Source organism: Acinonyx jubatus, chromosome C2 (genome assembly GCF_027475565.1).
Source record: "Acinonyx jubatus isolate Ajub_Pintada_27869175 chromosome C2, VMU_Ajub_asm_v1.0, whole genome shotgun sequence".
Taxonomy (NCBI): Eukaryota; Metazoa; Chordata; class Mammalia; order Carnivora; family Felidae; genus Acinonyx; species Acinonyx jubatus.
This window is the reverse complement of record NC_069384.1, coordinates 92,943,781-92,962,216: the sequence shown is the minus strand read 5'-3', so window position 1 is coordinate 92,962,216 and position 18,436 is coordinate 92,943,781. Positions and strand designations below refer to the sequence as shown.

General features: G+C 38.1%; 1 protein-coding gene across 7 annotated transcripts in view; it reads left to right on the top strand.

Annotated features, from left to right (window-relative positions):
• The first annotated feature begins 66 nt into the window (after positions 1–66).
• TMEM212 (transmembrane protein 212) overlaps positions 67–18,436 on the top strand; it is a 60,180-nt gene continuing 41,810 nt past the window's right edge. For 4 of the 7 annotated variants that reach the window (XR_008297818.1, XR_008297817.1, XR_008297822.1 and 1 more), the window contains exons 1-4: positions 69–203; positions 1,005–1,161; positions 3,444–3,624; positions 15,628–15,905. The gene's annotated coding sequence lies outside the window, so the exon portion shown is untranslated. Of the gene's footprint in view, positions 204–1,004; positions 1,162–3,443; positions 3,625–15,627; positions 15,906–18,436 lie in introns of all 7 variants that reach the window. The other 3 variants (XR_008297819.1, XR_008297821.1, XR_008297820.1) reach the window with 3 other exon arrangements.

Genomic DNA, 18,436 nt, shown 5'->3' with positions numbered 1-18,436 from the left:
TGTCCTCCTCCCCGTTTCTTCTCTCTTCTCCCAGAGTCTCGTGACTCAACCTCATCAACCTATGGAATGTTCACTAGCATTATTGCTATTATTCTCAGGTGCTCTTAAGCCACCAAGTGCCCAGGCACCCGTTCCAGGAGCTTTGCCTGTGTTATCATACCCTCGCCTGCTGGAGCCGGTAGCCACGATTGGCCTTTTTGCAGGTAGGGAAACGCGGGTCGGAAAGAGGAAATAATTTGCTTGAGGTGACATAGTTAAGAAGTAGGAGCCTTGTTGACATCACCTATAAAGCCTTCTTCCAACGTTATTGCTAATGATAGGTAAGGAAATTGAGCCTCAGGAAAGTGAAGTATCCAGCCTGATGCCACCCAACTTAGAACACAGAATTCTGGAATTTGTGTCTTGATGTCTCTAAAACTGAAGCTGAGTATAATTCAGAAATCTTAGCATAAAATAGTAAGTTGGGAATAAAATGGAAAACTCCCAATCTACCCATGGAACTGTGCAAATAGGGCAATTTTTATGTTTTTAGTCCACCTAGAATAAAAATCTTAAGAGAAAGAGAACCAGTTATCTTGTGGCTTGACCAACAGGCCTTTTGGAATGTAGTTTTGAATATAGGCCAGCTCCAACCTCATTACACAATATTGCATTCTGCCAAGGCGGAGGGAAGCAATCGGCCCAGCATACACCAAACTGTTAATAAGGATGGCCACTTTAAAGCACTTAGTGGATATTGCAAAGCTGAGGCTGGATGAGTTACATAATTTCTTACTGCAAACATGGAATTACATGAAATGAAAAATGTCGTATTCCAGTCCAGGGGAAGGGGAGGGGGGTGAAATTGCAGTCTGGAACTCTTTTTTCCTGTAACCTATAGTTGCTCATCCCTCCCTAGACCACATTTTTTTCTCTTGAGCACATCTTTTCCTAATGATAGAAGAGTCACGAAGCCGTCACTCTTTCCTTGTTGACAGAAATGATTGATGTCTTTTAAATCCTAGGATACTGACAGCTTTTTACAATTAAACACATGGCTCTCTGAGCAAACAGAGTATTGCCTAAGAAGAGTTTGGCAAGTGTAAGACAAGCATGTTACTGAAAGGCTGAATATTCTTTCCTCCTCTTCTTTCTCAAGTTTTATTAGTCACAGATGATTTGGTAAGTGTTCTACACACAATTAACTGCACTCTTACAAGCTTGTCTTTAGAAATTGTAATGCTTTTGATTGAGAAGCAGCAGGCTATAAAATTGCATCCCAAATTCCTAAGTGTCATCATTAAAACATTTGGCACTGACCTACAACAATAGGTCTTCCTATTAACTATAATGAGAAATAAAATTATTGAAGTGCCCTCACAATAATTGAATTTCTGCTTCTCTGTGCTGGAGGAATCAAATGGTAAAAGGCCATATGTTGTTGATAGACAAACATACGCTGTGGACTGCCAAAGAGAAGTTTTAGGTGTACTGTGATTCTGTATGTAATTATTTCTGTTTTCCCGAGAGGTTTGCTGATTGTTGGTTGTTGCTATTATTTTTCCAAATCTTGCCTGTCTTCAGAGTTGTCAAGAAAAAAGTGACTACAAGATCCTATTTTATATCCATCTGGATACACATTTGACATTTTTATCAAATGATATTCTAAATTCTCTCTAATTTTCATCTTTTCTTCTCAGTATAAAAGTGATATATGCCCATTTTTAATAATTTCCACATGTATGTTTTACAAAAATACAAAGTTTTGGAGATAACAGAAAACAAATTTTTTTTATTGAAATTATCTATAACCCCCCCAACATACCCATTGTGTGTTGGTACATTTCTTTTCTGTTATTATTTGCTGCATTTCTTTTTTGTTCATTTTATATACCTAAACAAATGTTCATTACCAAATTATCATCATGCTGTACAATTCAGAATCCGCCTTGTCTCACTGAGTATTTTTTTACTGTCACTAATTTTGTAAATATGATTTTTAATGGTTGAAGAATAATCCAATCATTTTTTTTAAATCTCTTCACCTACTGATGGCTTTTAGGATGTTCCCAGGCTTTGGGACAGTTTACAAACATTCTGGAATGAACATTGTAAATACCAATCTTTGTCGAAATCCCTAAATTCTTGAGATGGAGTCCTAAAAGTGGAACTACTGAATCAACATTTATAAACATTTTCAAAGATCTGTGAGATGCTGTAAAAACACCTTCCACTATTAAGTATTAGTTGCTTATATTTGAAAATGTGGATCAAAATCACATCTTGTTTTAACCAGGACTCATTCAACAATCAATAATGATGAACACTATTTTTTTGTGTTTATTATTTGTGCTATTTACTGACAATGATATATTCATGTCCATTTCCTGTTTTTTATCATATTATTTCTTTTGTTAGTTTTCATTAATGCTTTTAATAGAAACATGTTATGTGTATATACATATACATATTACTTATAGAATACACTATAAAATATAATGAATGCTAATACACATATTATTTACAGATTGTTCTTTAAAATTTGCATACAGTTGTGTTCCCCTAGATTTTCCCTCATGGTGTTTTTATATGTATACTGCTGTCCAAATCATCTAGGTCATTTTGAGATGCCCAGCATCTATCATCTTTTCTGATAGTTCCATTTTCTTATAGAGAATTAGCCCTCCCCAAATGTGTACAGTCTCAGCAAGAGAGCAATTTTGTGCCGCAGTCTCCAAAGCAAAGGGCAGATCCTTCCTCCCTATTCACACCACCACTTTATTTACCTCAAAGGCCAGGTGGACCATACGAGGAAGCAGGTGATGTTTGAGATGGGACCCACTGAGCAAAGGCAGTTGTAGCCCCAGCATCAACTTGGCCCTGACCCCGGTGACCTAGTGAGAGACAGTTTCCTACTTCCTGATTTTTTTTTTGCTTTTAACCTTCTGCACTTCCTCAGTATCTGCTGCTCCCAGCCTTGCCTTAAGTCTATGAAGCCCCGGTACTCTTTTCTTTCAGACAGCCAAGGGTCTGCATCCATTGTTTGCCCCCAGTAATCCTCACTGACATAATCTGCGGGACTTCTATGTCTTTCGGTCCACCTTCCGTCCCCTGGTTAGCAACCATTTACTTCGTTTGTTAATTTGTAAACGTTTGATTCTTAATGCTAATTAACCACAGCACACAGCTACTCTGAAAACACAGAGTATGGAGGAAGATATTTTATCATTGATCACCTGCTGACATAAATCAAGTCAGGCATAATAACAGTGACAGAAAGATGAGAGAACAGTGTACTTATCAAGACTTAAAGTTTTTAAAAACACATGACCTAATTAATTAATTTAATTTAATTAAAAAATACATGACCATGTCTATGGCCAAAAATCTCAAGAGAGAATGAGGAACAGAGTGCATATTGCCAAAGTATATTAAAGCTTTGTGTCTCTATATCTTCATTTTAGCTTTCTGTGGACCATTCATGTTTTATAATTTCTCCCAATAACGTTCAGCTTGTAAGCTATCTAGTACATGACTCTTTAAAAAGGGGCCACATTTGACGCCTACAGCCCCAACCAGGGATGAATCTTCTCAGTTACCCTTAGCCAGTCCCTTTGAAGGGTTTTCTGATCCAACAGTCATTCAGTAAGTCTAATAACTTGTTTAAAATATCTCTGTATTTTCAGTGTTTACTTGTTTGAAATGATACTCATTTTCATAGATTTGTACATACATACGAGATAGGATGATTATTAAATAAGAAAACATATGAAATAGTTTGGAAGAGTGAATATTTGTTTAGAACAAGTGTATGTCAATTGATTGCTACAATTGTGCTAAAGTAACTTTGGGAGCACCTGAGTGGTTCAGTGGATTAAGCATCCCGCTCATAATTTTGGCTCAAGTCATGATCTCACTGTGCATAGAATTGAGCCTCCCCTCAGGCTCTGTGCTGACATCTCAGAGCCTGCTTGAGATTCTCTCTTGCCCTCTCCCTCTCCTTCTGACCTTCCCCAGCTCGCTCTCTCTCTCTCGCTCTCTCTCAAAATAAATAAGCATTTAAAAATAAATAACTATAAAAGCATCTGTACTTGGTTTCCAAAAAAAATCCATAAATTGCACAGTAAAAAATGATCTCAAAAAAGTAATGGCTCTAGGAACGTATAATTTAAAAAAAAAACTTTTTTTTCAAAGCTATTTTATCCAAACATACTCCTGTATTTTTGACTTTCACACTCAACATCAAATTTAAATATCGATCCATTCATACATCCTGAAAAACCACTATGCTGCAGGTACCGTTATAGTAGCTAAGGATATTCCATGAACAGAAGAAGCCTCTGCTTTTCTGTAGGAAGACAGACCTGAATGCAATATAGAGGAGATGATGGGTATGATGAAAAAACATAAACCAGGGTAAAGGAAAAAGCTTCCAGGGTGGGGTTGGGGAAATTGGCAGTGAAGGCCTCTCTGATAAGATAACCTTGGAGCAGAACAAAAGGAGAAAGCCTGTCAGATGTCTGGGCAAAGAGCATCTAGGCAGAGGGACTAGGAGGTACAGAGACGGTGAGCTAGAAATGTGTTTGGTGTTTTCACGAAAGGGCAAGGAGGCAAAGGTGAATAGAGTGGTGTGAACAAGGAGAAAAGTAATAAAACTGGAATCGGGCAACAGGGAACAAGTTTCTAAAAGGAAGAAGTTTGAATTTAATGTTAATTGATGTGGAAAGCTTCAAGCCAAAGAACGACATAATCTAACTTGTTTTAGAAGGACCATACTGATGACTATATGGAGAATAGACTGCATGGGGGGGAGGGTAGAAGCTTGAAGACAAAGTAACCGTCCAAGCAAGGGTAGACTTGAGTGAGAGGCATGGAGGTGTTGGAAGTGGTCAGATTCTACATCTTGGTACAGATAGCAAAGAAGCCAATAGTCAGGAAAACCAGTATTCAGGATGAGCCTTATTTGGCAGGGGTATCAGTTCACGGGGAGATGAATTAGGAAAGGCATCAGTGGAGCCAATTCATTATATCACTGTTGCATTTTATCTTCAGCTAGACGAACGTTCTATGTGTTTGTGAAACGTAAATTTGAGCTTTTGCAATTTTGCCTGTAAGACTCCGTTCTACCGCCCTTAGACCAGTTGCTGTACCATACATGCTCCCGTTTCAAAATTACAGACAGATTTCTCTCCCATCAAGTTTTTGACTCAGCCTTCACCCAAATAAATGTACAACCAATTCAGCATTTTAGTTCCTAACTGCAGTGCTGGTTGAAATCAGATAGGACACCTTCAGTCTCCAAATCATCTAGTTTCAGACACCGTTCTATTCCAGTATAATTGGCCTTCTTTGCATTTTTTAAGAAAAATATTTCTGTAAATATGGGTTTGGCTTTATTTTTTCCTAGTTCTGTTTAGATTTAAAAGGTATGTTTGCTATACCAGCAAATGTTTTTACTTAGAATAGAAATAGAAGGACTTATTACAAAAGGTTTCTTTAGTGATAGTAAGAAAGGCAAAACTTCCCAGGGTGAGAGCCACTTGGTCCCCTGCCCATGTGCCTTCTAATCGTTTAGAACCTCCAGAGAATTAGGGAAGTGTTTTCTTGGCAAACATTTGCTAACAGCTAAGGAGTTTGGAAACATTTTCATCTCCCTGCATCATTTTTCATTTTCCAGTAGAAATGCAATCCTAGGGGCATTCACTCTAAACTGTTGCTGGTATACATTCTCACACTTGTACAATCTGTTGAATCAAAAGTGCACTTTCGGGGTGCCTGGGTGGCTCAGTTGGTTAAGCGTCCGACTTCAGCTCAGGTCATGATCTCACGGTTTGTGAGTTCGAGCCCCGCATCGGGCCCTGTGCTGACAGCTCAGAGCCTGGAGCCTGCTTCAGATTCTGTGTCTCCCTCTCTCTCTGCCCCTCCCTGGCTTGCACTCTGTCTCTCTCTCTCTCAAAAATAAATAAACATTAAATTTTTTTTTTTTAATTTTTTTAAAGTGCACTTTCGAACTAATGTCTTAGGCTAATTTTATGACGCCTGTCAAGACACCCCCTACCCTCACACCTCAGACTGGCAAAAGCAAATCTCAAAAATCTCTTAGCTCACAGCTTCAGCTGAGCCGAGATGTCCCCCAGAATCAGAACTTTCCTGTAAGAACAAAGTGGAATGGATGGATGAATGGAGGATTTCTTTATTAGGGCAAATTATTTGGCTTACATGCTAACTTAGGCTTACAGGCCCTCTGCCCAGAGATATAACGTCACTATCCTTATAACAATAAAAATTCAGGGAACAAATTTCAGGGTTACAGATCCTTGCCTTTAAAATACAATGCAAAAGACCCCTGCATATCGTCAGAATTACTTTCCAGTCCTTTACTCATCTCATATTCACTTCTGGGAATCTGCACAGGCCCACAAGCTCCAAAACCCTTAGGAACAGAAAAAATTAAGACACTCAGAATTTTATAAATTTTTAGAAAATTCATAGAGCACATATTATGTTGCACCCCCAGCAAGGCCTGGGATTGCACCCCATACTGAACACCTTGTATTTCTGCAGCAAAAGATGTGAGTAAGCTACTGCATGGAAAAATAAAGACTGTAAAAAGCCTTACGTCAATGCAGATCGAGTTTTGCTGTCAAATGAATTATGAACATAACTTTGGGTGTTCAAAGTTTTTTGAGTTTTAGAATTGTGGGTAAGGCATCAGGGACCTGAATTAAAACAGAAATGAATAGACTGTGCAGTCAACAGCCTTTTCCTAGTCTACCAATTCATTCAATATCTTAGGGGACAGTTTTTGTTTGTTTTTGCCAACGAATCAGAGATGTTGCATTTTTATAGTTTTAGCAAGTGTATTTAACAAGTGAGCTAAGACCCCATTTGATAGTCATTTGGGGGAAGGTTTTTAACATAAATTAGTAATGTCTACTTCCAAGTTTTTAAAAGTGGGCAGATGTGACCATTTTTGTAGGTGACAAGTTTTCTAAAATCAATCAGGAAGGAAGCATTTTGCAAAGTCTTCTATCATGATCACACCACAGCCCAAGTTTTGTTCAAAAGCAGGAACTCCCACTTGCTATTAAAGTGGCACTTTTATTTTGAAGGCACAGTGTATTTTAAAATTCTGCTGTATGATCCTAGAATTGCTAGGCACTTGTTATCACAGAAAAGACAGAATGTGGAACACTAGTGTTTTTAAAAATAAGAACATGTAGGGGCGCCTGGGTGGCTCAGTCGGCTAAGCGTCCGACTTCAGCTCAGGTCACGATCTCGCAGTTCGTGGGTTCAAGCCCCGTGTTGGGCTCTGTGCTGACATCTCAGAGGCTGAGCCTGTTTCAGATTCTGTGTCTCCCTCTCTCTCTGACCCTCCCCTGTTCATGCTCTATCTCTCTCTGTCTCAAAAATAAATAAATGTTAAAAAAAAAGAAGAACATGTAGTTCCTTTAAATTGGACAATTCTGAAAGGTAGTCAGCTATGATAAAATTGGAGACCTTGTCCATGATACAAAATGTTTTCACCATCACTCATCATCTCTACCAAGAACAGTAAATGGCTTACAATAGTTTAAAGATCTGGCTTTTATACTATTATCTCTATCAGCAACATCTTGTAGCAATTTGTACACTTTAGCTTCACTTTCTTTACAGCAAGAGCTTCTTGCCTCTGAATGATGCCGCGAATGCATTTATTTTTGAAGCTATCTCTGTATCTTTATCCCAGAATCCAAATTTTATTCTAGACAAAGCAGCTCTTCCACCAGTGGTTATTTTGACGCAGTTTTTCCATAAAACATTGTTTTTGTTATGGAATTCATATATGTTGGGAATATATTTTTCTCCATCAGCACATCTTTCCATTATTCAGTAGCTCCCAGCCCTATCAGAGCAACACGCCCTTTTTATTATGACAGCATCCCCTCTATTATCTTAAAATGGAATTAATTCGTAGTTTCAAAAACTACGTCTAATGTATTGACAATAAGGGAGAAGTAAGAGAAAGTAAATTATAATAAAATAGACTATCTCTCAATATGTAAAATTCTCAGACAGACCACACTAGAAGACATAAATAAAAGGATCAGGGGCTGGTATTGCCTTTGGTGAATACATTTTTGTTTAAGACAAATTTCCATCCAATTACCGCTACAAAATTGCTTCTCAAATTTTGATGTGTATACACGTCACTTGCGGCTCCTGTTAAAATGTGGATTCTGATTTCAGAGGTCTAGGACCAGGCATTTCTAGTAAGTTCATAAGTGATTATAGTGCTACTGGTCCCCTTAAAGCTGGACACTTTGAATAGGGAGGGTGAACACAATTTCTTTATATTGACATTTAAATGTGACAGTTACAACTGTTGACTGATAAAGGTGTTGCCATGGGTAACATAATTTTCCAAATAGCCTCAAATAAATTCAGGTCAGATTTTGCTGCCAAGTGAGTTATAAACAATCAGTTCATGACTGTTGAATGAACAAGAGTTGTTGGTAAACAACTCTTAGCAAAGTTCCAAACAATTTTTCCTCAGTTTGGACACTGGTTACATTCTCCAAAAAATGCAGTGTATATGAAAAGTGTGAAAGCAATATTTTGAATGTATACATAAAACAGAGTTTAGGTTAGGGGTGCCTGGGTGACTCAGTAAGTTAAGTGTCTGACTTCGGCTCAGGTCATGACCTCACAGTTGGTGGGTTCGAGCCCCCTGCATCAGGCTCTGTGCTGACAGCTCAGAACCTGGAGCCTGCTTCAGATTCTGTGTCTCCCTCTCTCTCTGCCCTTCTCCCACTTGTGCTCTGTCTCTCTCTGTCTCTCAAAAACTCTGTTTTTAAACAGAGTTTAGGTTCTAGGCTCAAATAATTAGCAGATTTTTCACCTACATGAATGTCCAGTAAAACCTTTGGAAGTTGTGTGGGACAAAGAACGACTCTTCATTGTACAAAATCATTGCACACACAGCAGACCTCTAGCATCCCTGGCCTGTACCCATCACATGCCAGTAAATGGCCCCTAATCATTGTTGATCAAAAATGTACCCACCCCATTTCCAAAATATTCTGGTGAGACAGGCAGTATGACTTCTGCTGATTACCACTGCTTAAGTGAAACTCAAACATTACTGTTTGCATTTAATTAAAACAGAATCCAACAGAAACCCAGACATTATAGAAACATTCATTCTTTCCTCCAACTGTATAGCAAGCCTCCAACAATGTGTAATTTGTTGTAACACTTGTTCCTTACATTCTCCCACAACTTGATTTATGCATCTTCCATAATTATTTGCTGATGCTTGGTTGCCATATTGTTTTCTTCACATTATTTTAATTGTTTTTACTTCAACAGAAACTGGAGGGAGGATACCTGCATTTACCAAAATATTTTATTAGAACAGTTTTCTTCTTGGGCGCCTGGGTGGCTCAGTGGATAAAGTGTCCAACTTCAGCTCAGGTCATGATCTCATGATTCGTGAGTTCCAGCCCCATATCGGGCTCTGTGATGACAGATCAGAGCCTGCAGCCTGCTTCAGATTCTGTGTCTCCCTCTCTCTCTCTGCCCCTCCCCGGCTGGCTCTCTTTCTCTCTCTCTCTCCTCTCTCTCTCTCTCTCTCTCTCAAAAATAAATAATAAAACATTTGAATTTTTTTAAAAACAACTTTATTTATAAATAAATAAATAAATAAATAAATAAATAAATAATATTTTCTTCCTACTCTTCAGAAAATTGTAAGTCCAGTTATTTTTCTTGGGTTGTATAGTTTAATGTTTGCTCTCAGAAATTCTGATTTGTAGGTAATAAATAAATTATAAGCAGAGTATTCCTTATATTAATCCTATTTTTTCAGTTAATCACTATAAAGTAATTTCTACAGGCTTCAACCTTATGAAAATAGGTTGATTAATATAGAATATATACACACCAAGAAATCTCTTCTCATAATTTTGTTTACAGAACTTTAAGAAGTCTGTTAGGCTAGCACTTAACAGAGATTAATTTTTGCAATAAATGTTAAAATGCAACTTAGATTCAATAGTTAAAAATGAGAAATATACTAATTTCTGTTTTTTCTTAGAGTTTTGTTTTTATATAATTCAGCTAGCCATACACCAAATACAGCATATGGATAGTAAGCAATGTAAATTTTAAATTTTACACAAATTACATATATATCACCAAAATTTTGCATATAAATATTGAAGACAACAATGAATAACTTGAAATCTGTTCAAAGAAGTTTAAAAAAATGAAGCAACTAGTTACGTACAAGGGAACACCCATAAGGCTGTCAGCTAATTTTTCAGCAGAAACTCTGCAGGCTAGAAGGGAGAGGTATGACATATTCAAAGGGCTGAAAGGAAAAAACTTACCATCAAGAATACTCTTCCTGGCAATGTTATTATTCAGAATTGGAGGAGAGAGAGTTTCCCAGACACAGAAAAGTTAGAGGAATTTATCAACACTAAACCAGCCTTACACAAAATATTAAGGAGACTTCTTTAAGTGGAAAAGAAAAAGCCATAAGTAGAAATAAGAAACTTATGAAAGAAAAAATTCCATTGGTAAAAGCAAACATGTAATTAAGTTAGTAGTTCATCACTTACAACCAAAGCTTACATGAAAGTTAAAAGACAAAAGTGGTAAAATGGATATATCTCTATAAAATTAGTTAATGAATACATAAAAAGATGTAAAATATGACATCAAGTTCATAAATTGCAGTGAGGGAGTAAAAATGTAGTGCTTTTAAAATGTGTTTGAACTCAAGTGACTTAAAACCTAAAATAGACTGCTATCTATAGGGTGTTATATATGAACCTCATGGTCACCACAAACTAAAAACCTATTAGTAGATAAACAAAAAATAGAAAGGAATCAGGGAATATCATCAAAGAAAGTCATCAAATCACAAGTGAAGAAAGCAAGAGAAGTGGGGGAAAAGTACAAAAATAACCGGGAACAATTAACAAAATGGTAACAAGCACATACATATCAATAATTACTTCAGATGTAAATGGACTAAATGCTCCCCGTCATAGGCTCTATATGAAAGATATAAGGTGACTGAACGGATAGAAAAACAAGACCCATCTGTATTCTGCCTACAAGAGACTGTCTTCATACCTAAAGACACACACAGACTGGAAGTGAACAGATGAAAAAGGTTTCACACAATAGAAACAAACTAACAAAGAAGCTGGGGTAGCAATATTTATATCAGACAAAATAAACCTCAAAACAAACTAGCAGGAATGCCCAGGTGGCTCAGTTGGTTAAGCAACTGACTCTTGATTTCAGCTCAGGTCATGATCTTGCATTTTGTAGGTTTGAGCCCCATGTTAGGCTCATGGTGACATCTAAAAAAATTTTAAGTTTTGTTTTAAAATAAAATCAAACAAACTAGCAAGAGACAAAGAAGGGCATTGCATAATGATAAAGGGATCAATCCAGCAAGAGGATATAACAATTATAAATATCTATGCACCCAACATTAGGAAAATCTAAATACATAAAGCAATTATTAATAGACATAAAAGGAGAAGCTGACAGTAATATAATAATAGTAAAGGCCTTTAACACTCCACTTACATCAATGGAGAGATCATCCAGATGGAAAATTAATAAGGAAACAGTAGCTTTGAACAATACATTAAATCAGATGAACTTAACAGGTATATAATGAACATTCCATCCCAGAACAGCAGAATATACATTCTTTTCAAGTACACCTGGAATGTTCTCCAGAACATGTTAGACTACAAAGGAGTCTCAAAAAATATAAGAAGAGTGAAGTTATATTAAGTATCTTTTCCAACCACAATGGTATGAAACTAGAAATCAATTAAAAGAAAAAAAAACTGGAGAAAAATAAACACATAGAGTCTAAACAACATGCTACTAAACAGCCAATGGGCGAATGAAGAAATCAAAGATAAAATTTTAAAAATACCCTGAGACAAATTAAAATGGAAACACAACATTCCAAAATCTTTGGGACACACAAAAAAAGCAGTTCTAAGAGGGAAGTTTACAGGGATCCTGGCCTACTTCAAGAAACAGGAAAAATCTCAAATAAAAATCTAGTCTTGCACCCAAATTAATTAGAAAAAGAACAAAACCCAAAATTAGTAGAGCACTGGCTTTTGGGGTCTGGCTTATTTTACGTAAGGTAATGTCCTAAAGTTTCATGCATATTGTAGCAAGAACTTCCTTCCTTTTTAAGACTGACTAGTATTCCACCATATGTAATATGTAATATATTATATCACATTTTGCATTTTGGTAGGTTTTGTGTTTCTAGTAATTTGTTCATTTTATCTAGGTTATCCAATTTTTTGATGTACATTGTTCATAGTACTCTCTTATAATTCTATTTCTGCAGAATCAATTGTAATGTCCCCACTTTCATCTCTGATATTAGTAATTGTGATTTTTGCTTTTTTTTCCCTTAGTCCATCTAGCTAAAGGCTGTCAATTTTGTTGATCTTTTCAAAGAACTAAACTTGTTTTCATTGAGTTTCTCCTTTTTTTTTAGTCTGTATTTCACTTATCTCCGCTCTAAAATTTAGTATTTCCTTCCTTCTGCTAGCTTCAGGTTTAGTTTGTTCTTCTTTTTCTAGTTCCCTAAGTTGTAAAGTTGGGTTGTCGATTTAAGATCAGAAAGTGTCTATTTTTTTTCTTAGCATTTACAACACGCCAAAAATTGGGAACCCTGAGTATGCTCACACACAAACTCTAAACATTAGAAAAGCAGATTTCAAAAAACATCTAAAGAAATTTTTGACGTGATTACATAGCAAGAGACTATTCAAGGAATGTTCTTGAAGTTTCTTGGCCCTCCAAAGTATAGATAGAATAGATGGAAAGAGGGACCCAAAATTCAAAAGAGTAAGAATTTTATTAGAAAATATCAAGCCCTGGGGTGCCTGGGTGGCTTAGTAGGTTAAGCGTTCAACTTTGGCTCAGGTCATGATCTCACAGTCTCTGTGTTTGAGCCCCCCATTGGGCTCTGTGCTGGAGCCTGCTTCAGATTCTGTGTCTCCCTCTCTCTCTGCCTCTCCTCTCCTCTCTCTCTCTCTCTAAAATAAATATTAATTTTTTTTTTTAAGTGTGAAGCCCTGAATAAGGGGACTCATGATAAATACTAAGTTCAAATTTAAAAGACTATTTCCGGGGCGTCTGGATGGCTCAGTCAGTTAAGTGTCCAACTTCACCTCACATGATCTCACAGTCTGTGGGTTGGAGACCTGCATCAGGCCCTGTGCTGACAGCTCAGAGCCTGGAGCTTGCTTCAGATTCTGTCTCCCTCTCTCTCTGCCCCTCCCTGGCTTGCACTCTGTCTCTCTCTCTCTCTCTCTTTCAAAAATAAACATTAAAAAAAAAATTTTAAATACTATTTCTTAAAGAATATTTCTCTTCCTAGAGAACTCTTAGCTCATCTAAGTTCCAGTTTCTAAACCTAGGTGTTTGACATTCCAGCCACTAAAAACATTGTAGTTGCAATCGCAGAGTCTGTGCTTGGTAATGAAGAGTCAGGAAGAATATGAGAATCACCAGGAGACTGAAAAAACGAAAACTGGTTTCCAGTGTTCAACAACAACAAAAAAATGTGACTCTAGATAAAATGAACTAATTGTTCAGCCATAATTTGTTGAACACCTAACCTATGCTAAACACCAAGCATAGTTTGGGGAGACAATAAGAAAATAGAATCCCTAACCTATAGCTTACATTCTAGTGGAGGGCCCAGATTAGATCATGAAAAGATACAGTGCTGGGGCACCTGGGTGGCTCAGGCAGTTAAACGTCTGACTCTTGGTTTCGGCCCAGGTCATGATCTCACAGTTCTTGAGATCCAGCCCTGTGTCGGGCTCCGTGCCGACAGCCCAGAGCAGGCTTGGGATTCTCTCTCTCCCTGTCTCTCTCTCTGTCCCTCCCCTGCTTACACTTTCTGCCTCTCTCTCAAAATAAATAAACTTAAAAAAAAAGTTACTGTACTGCAGTAGAGATTAGTGTTACAACAGAGACCAGAAAATAGGTACAGTGCAAGGGTAGAAAGGGACAACCTTACGCTACCTGGAGAGGTAGACAGGGCTTAGGTGCAGATAAAGAGAATGACCTTCACCAGCTGATGAATGGAAATGCTAGGGAAGAAGAATGAGGAAAAAGCAGGGAGAGAAGGGCATGGAAGTTTCTTCTGATGTGTGAAAGAAGAAAGGCTATCTTCAGAGTGGGGGATGTTCTGGCAACAGCCATCTTAAGCTGGGCTTCTGGTTCATATGTCAGATTGGACATATATGTTGGAGGGCAGATGACAATGGTTTTACTTGGGCGTCATTTAATACAGGTAGGGCTTTAAGCTAATCAAGTTATCTGTTCCTCCGATATTATTTGGAGCCATTGAAGAGGGCACTGTGTCAAGACAGTTGGCTGGTCACTACTGACTGGTGGTTTCCACTGGACATCAGCAGGAACACCTGGGCACTGACTTGACACCCATGTGGCTCCCTTGTGCAGATGACAGGCTGAGGCTGTGTTCTCTTGATCTAGGACTTTCATGACTGTGATATCTCCAAGTCTACACCTCAGCCTTCCTTGAATTCCTCTGACCTGTTCACTAATACTCACTCTTAGGAGAGCCTGGGTAGCTCAGTCGCTTAAGTGTCCAACTCCCGATTTTGGCTCGGGTCATGATCTCACTGTCATGAGGTCCAGCCTCGTGTTGGGCCCCATGCTGGGCATGGAACCTTCTCCAGATTCTCTCTCCCTCTCTCTCTGCCCCTCCCCACTCACATGCATGCTTTCTCTCTCTCTCTCTCTCAAAAAAAAAAAAAATATATATATATTATATATATATATTTATATATATAATATATATGTAAATATATATATAATATATATACATATATATATTTATATATATGTATATATATTATATATACATATTCAATCTGCAAGTATGCATGTGAACATTTCTATTTTGCAGCTAGTCCTGCAGCTTTTGACATTAAAGATCAAAATTCTCTTACCCTTTTTTTCTGGTTTTGTGTACCCATATCCCCTCAAAGTGCCGGGTGACTATTGTCCAATTCTTTGAGCTGGGGGGAAGGGAAGATAACAGAGTGAATGGTGGAAGGGACTGAATAAAATGCGTGCATGGGAGAGGACAAGAGATGGGAGTGGAGATAGAGAGGCAGTTAACCAAATTGTTTACAGTGCTAAGTAGTGAGATTTTGAGTGGCTTTTGTTTTCTCTTTAATGCATTTATGTTAAAAACCTGTTTACAAAGAGCCACTTACTAGTTTTATAAACAGAAAACTACTCATGAATATTATTTTTCTCAGATAAAGAAGAATCACAATGAGTCAGCAGGAGTTCCCCAGGAATTAGTTATCATAAATAAACCTGATATAATATTTAGATAGAGCTACTAAGTGGATAAGTCAGGAGAATACATATACATGGGATTTCTGATTATTTTATTATGTGGAACCAAAATTGATTAAATAATCTCCAAAAAGTGTTTATCATAATGTGTGACTCTCAACCTAGAGTAATGCCTTTAGCGAATTGCCACAAGGCCCCACATAGCTTCATCTAATAACTTACATGAAAAAAACAAATTTGTGTTTATTAAATTTGCAGCTGGAAGCTGAGGGAAAGATATCAGAAGCACGATTCACAATAACTTCAAAGGAACAGCAGCGTGGGTTATATTACTGAGATACCAAGCAGTGATATGTGTCCAATTCAGCAAACCAGCTCTCCATGCCTGGGATGGGAAGCGACTGGAGAGAGAGTAGGTACAAGACCAACAACCTGAGCTGCCTGCAGGCTCGGGAAGATCTGCAAACACTGGTTCCCTAGCCCAAAGCTACCATGACGTTAGGCATCCTTAATGAAGACGCCACACCTGGAACAAGGTGAGGACTGTTCCTCCATTCTCTGATTAGATGGCAACCTTCATCACTTGCATATCTGTGCCCTACTGGCCCAATTGCATTGAGTGGGGGAGTGGGGAAAGGAGAGATGGCCCTCATCCCAGAGAATTTGGGAGCTATTTTCCAGTGCCAGTGGACCAATACTACCTACGGCTGCTCGTATTCTTGGAGTCCACGCACTTGTTTGGACCCAATACTTAGATCAGCTAAAGAACAGATACCTTTCTGCAATTTCCCGAACTTGTAACTTCCTCCCCATTGAGGGTATTTGTGCAAAATATTGCACAAGGACTTTCAAAAATTGTTAAAGCTAAGCTTGTTTCTAAAGTCCAGCTCACAGTTGAATTTGAGATTGATGGGTAAAAGATGTTTTCTACTCTCATTTGCTAAAACCATGAATCTGGATTTGGTCCTAGGTAGAGAAAGTGTTCTTTACGATGATATCTCCTATAAGAGGAGATTCTGGTTAACCTCACTGGTATTGATTGACAGTTTCCCAAAAGTCTTTAAGTTGGCATTTAGATATGTGCTATAATTTAGTCATCTTATTATAAAATCTGCAGTGTATTTAGCTATGAATACTTATAACCAAGTAGGTAATAACCTTTTTTACAGGAAGGAAATGTGTGCCTCTTAGGATTTTTATTTCTAGTCCTTTTCTTTCATCCTTTTAAATTTCTTTCTTTTCTTTCTGTTCTTTTCTTCCTTACTTTTCTTTGTCTTTCGTCTTTCTTTGTTTTGTCTTTCTTTCTTGTCTTTCTTTTTTGCTTTTCTTTCTCTTGTCTTTCTTTCTTTCTCTTTCTTTCTTCTTTCCCTTCTTTCTTCTTTTCCTTCTTTTCTTCTTCCTTTCTTTCCACTCTCCTTCCTGCCTATCTTTCTATAGAGTCAGACAGTACTAAACACAAAACAGTTGACGACTGAGAGCGAGAGCCCAATCTTTATGTAACAGAGGGCCCCCAGACCGGCCTAAACTGTTGCAAATTCAGACAAGCCTAGGGAGGTTCCAGGGCCAGCTGTATTTGTGTGAGACTGAGGAGTCCCCTGAGGAAGAAAACTCCCGAGGAAGGAGAGTCAAGGCCAGAGTCCTCGTCCAAAGATAACGTACTAGACCATACTCCCACTATCTGCCAAGGACATGCAGCAGAGCATCACATCAGCTGCTGGGTGAAGGCCCAGGGCCCAGGGCCGCCTAGAGGCAGCTGGAGGAAATGAGTGTGGGATCCTGTGTGGCAGGAGTAGCAGACTCCCAGAGGGAGACAGGAGACCATTCTCCGGCTGAATTCTGCAGGAGGGAGTAAGGTCAGAGGAAAATGGTATGGCCTAGGGAATCAGAGTGTTTTGAAATATTTTGGAAAAAAATCTGAAGGGAAAACTGATGTACATCAAAGAGCATATTCCCTTATCATTCATGATGAGAAAATGCTGATAAAAGATAACTCACTTGTGCTATAGAGGTAGGTCCTCTGTTTACAAACACCTCCTTTAGGTTAGGGAGAACCTACGGATTGCTCATTCCAAAGTTACTCTAACGCCAGTATTTAAAAGGAAAATTTTTGCACCCTTAAAGGTGCACCCCAGGGGCACCTGGGTGGCTCAGTTGGTTAAGTGTCCGACTTCGGTTCAGGTCATGATCTCATGGTCCATGAGTTCGAGCCTGGCGTGGGGCTCTGTGTTGACAGCTCAGAGCCTGGAGCCTGCTTTGGATTCTGTGTCTCCCTCTCTCTCTGCCCCTCCCTGCTCATGCTCTGTCTCTCTCTGTCTCTCAAAAACAAATAAACATTAAAAAAAATTTTTGTTGAAAGTGCACCCAAAAAAAGTTGCAAATCTCCTCTAAGGAAATAGAACACAAATTTTGCCTGACTGGAATTATTATACTTTTGAAAACACAATTAAACCTATGTTGTAAATACTTCTTCCACTCGACAAAAGTATAAATGCACTTTGAAACGTCTTTCTTATAATGACTGTCTTTAACTCAGAATTAACAAGGAAAAGGTAAGCAGATTTGGGGAGATTTTTTTATTGCTATTATTATAAACACATACAATGACTTCTTCACAGTGTGTGTGGGCTTAGCTGGTTGTACACAAACATTTCTAGACATCAATAATACTTCTATACTTTCATAAGCTTTTAAGTATAGCACCTTGCAATAATATGGTCTCCCCTCATCACTACATTTTTCTCATTTGTGGACCTCAGCAAGCACATCTCCAGGCTTCAGTTCGGGCCAGCTCTGACGTCGCTGGGAGCATCAAACTCATTGACCTCAAAATGCATATAGTTGGGTTCTATAATGTTTTTCGGGGTTTTTTTTCTCTTTTTCTTCTATATCAAGAGAGGAGAAAAAAATATATAAATTGCACGTGGCCTAAAATGGACGTCGTCTGGAGATGACGACTTGTGTTAACTGCATAGCCTTGCTTCCCGTCCACAGAACACGTGCCCATTTCAATATTTACAGAACGTATTATTAGGGAATATAGAATAATAAAACATGAAATGAGGCAAAA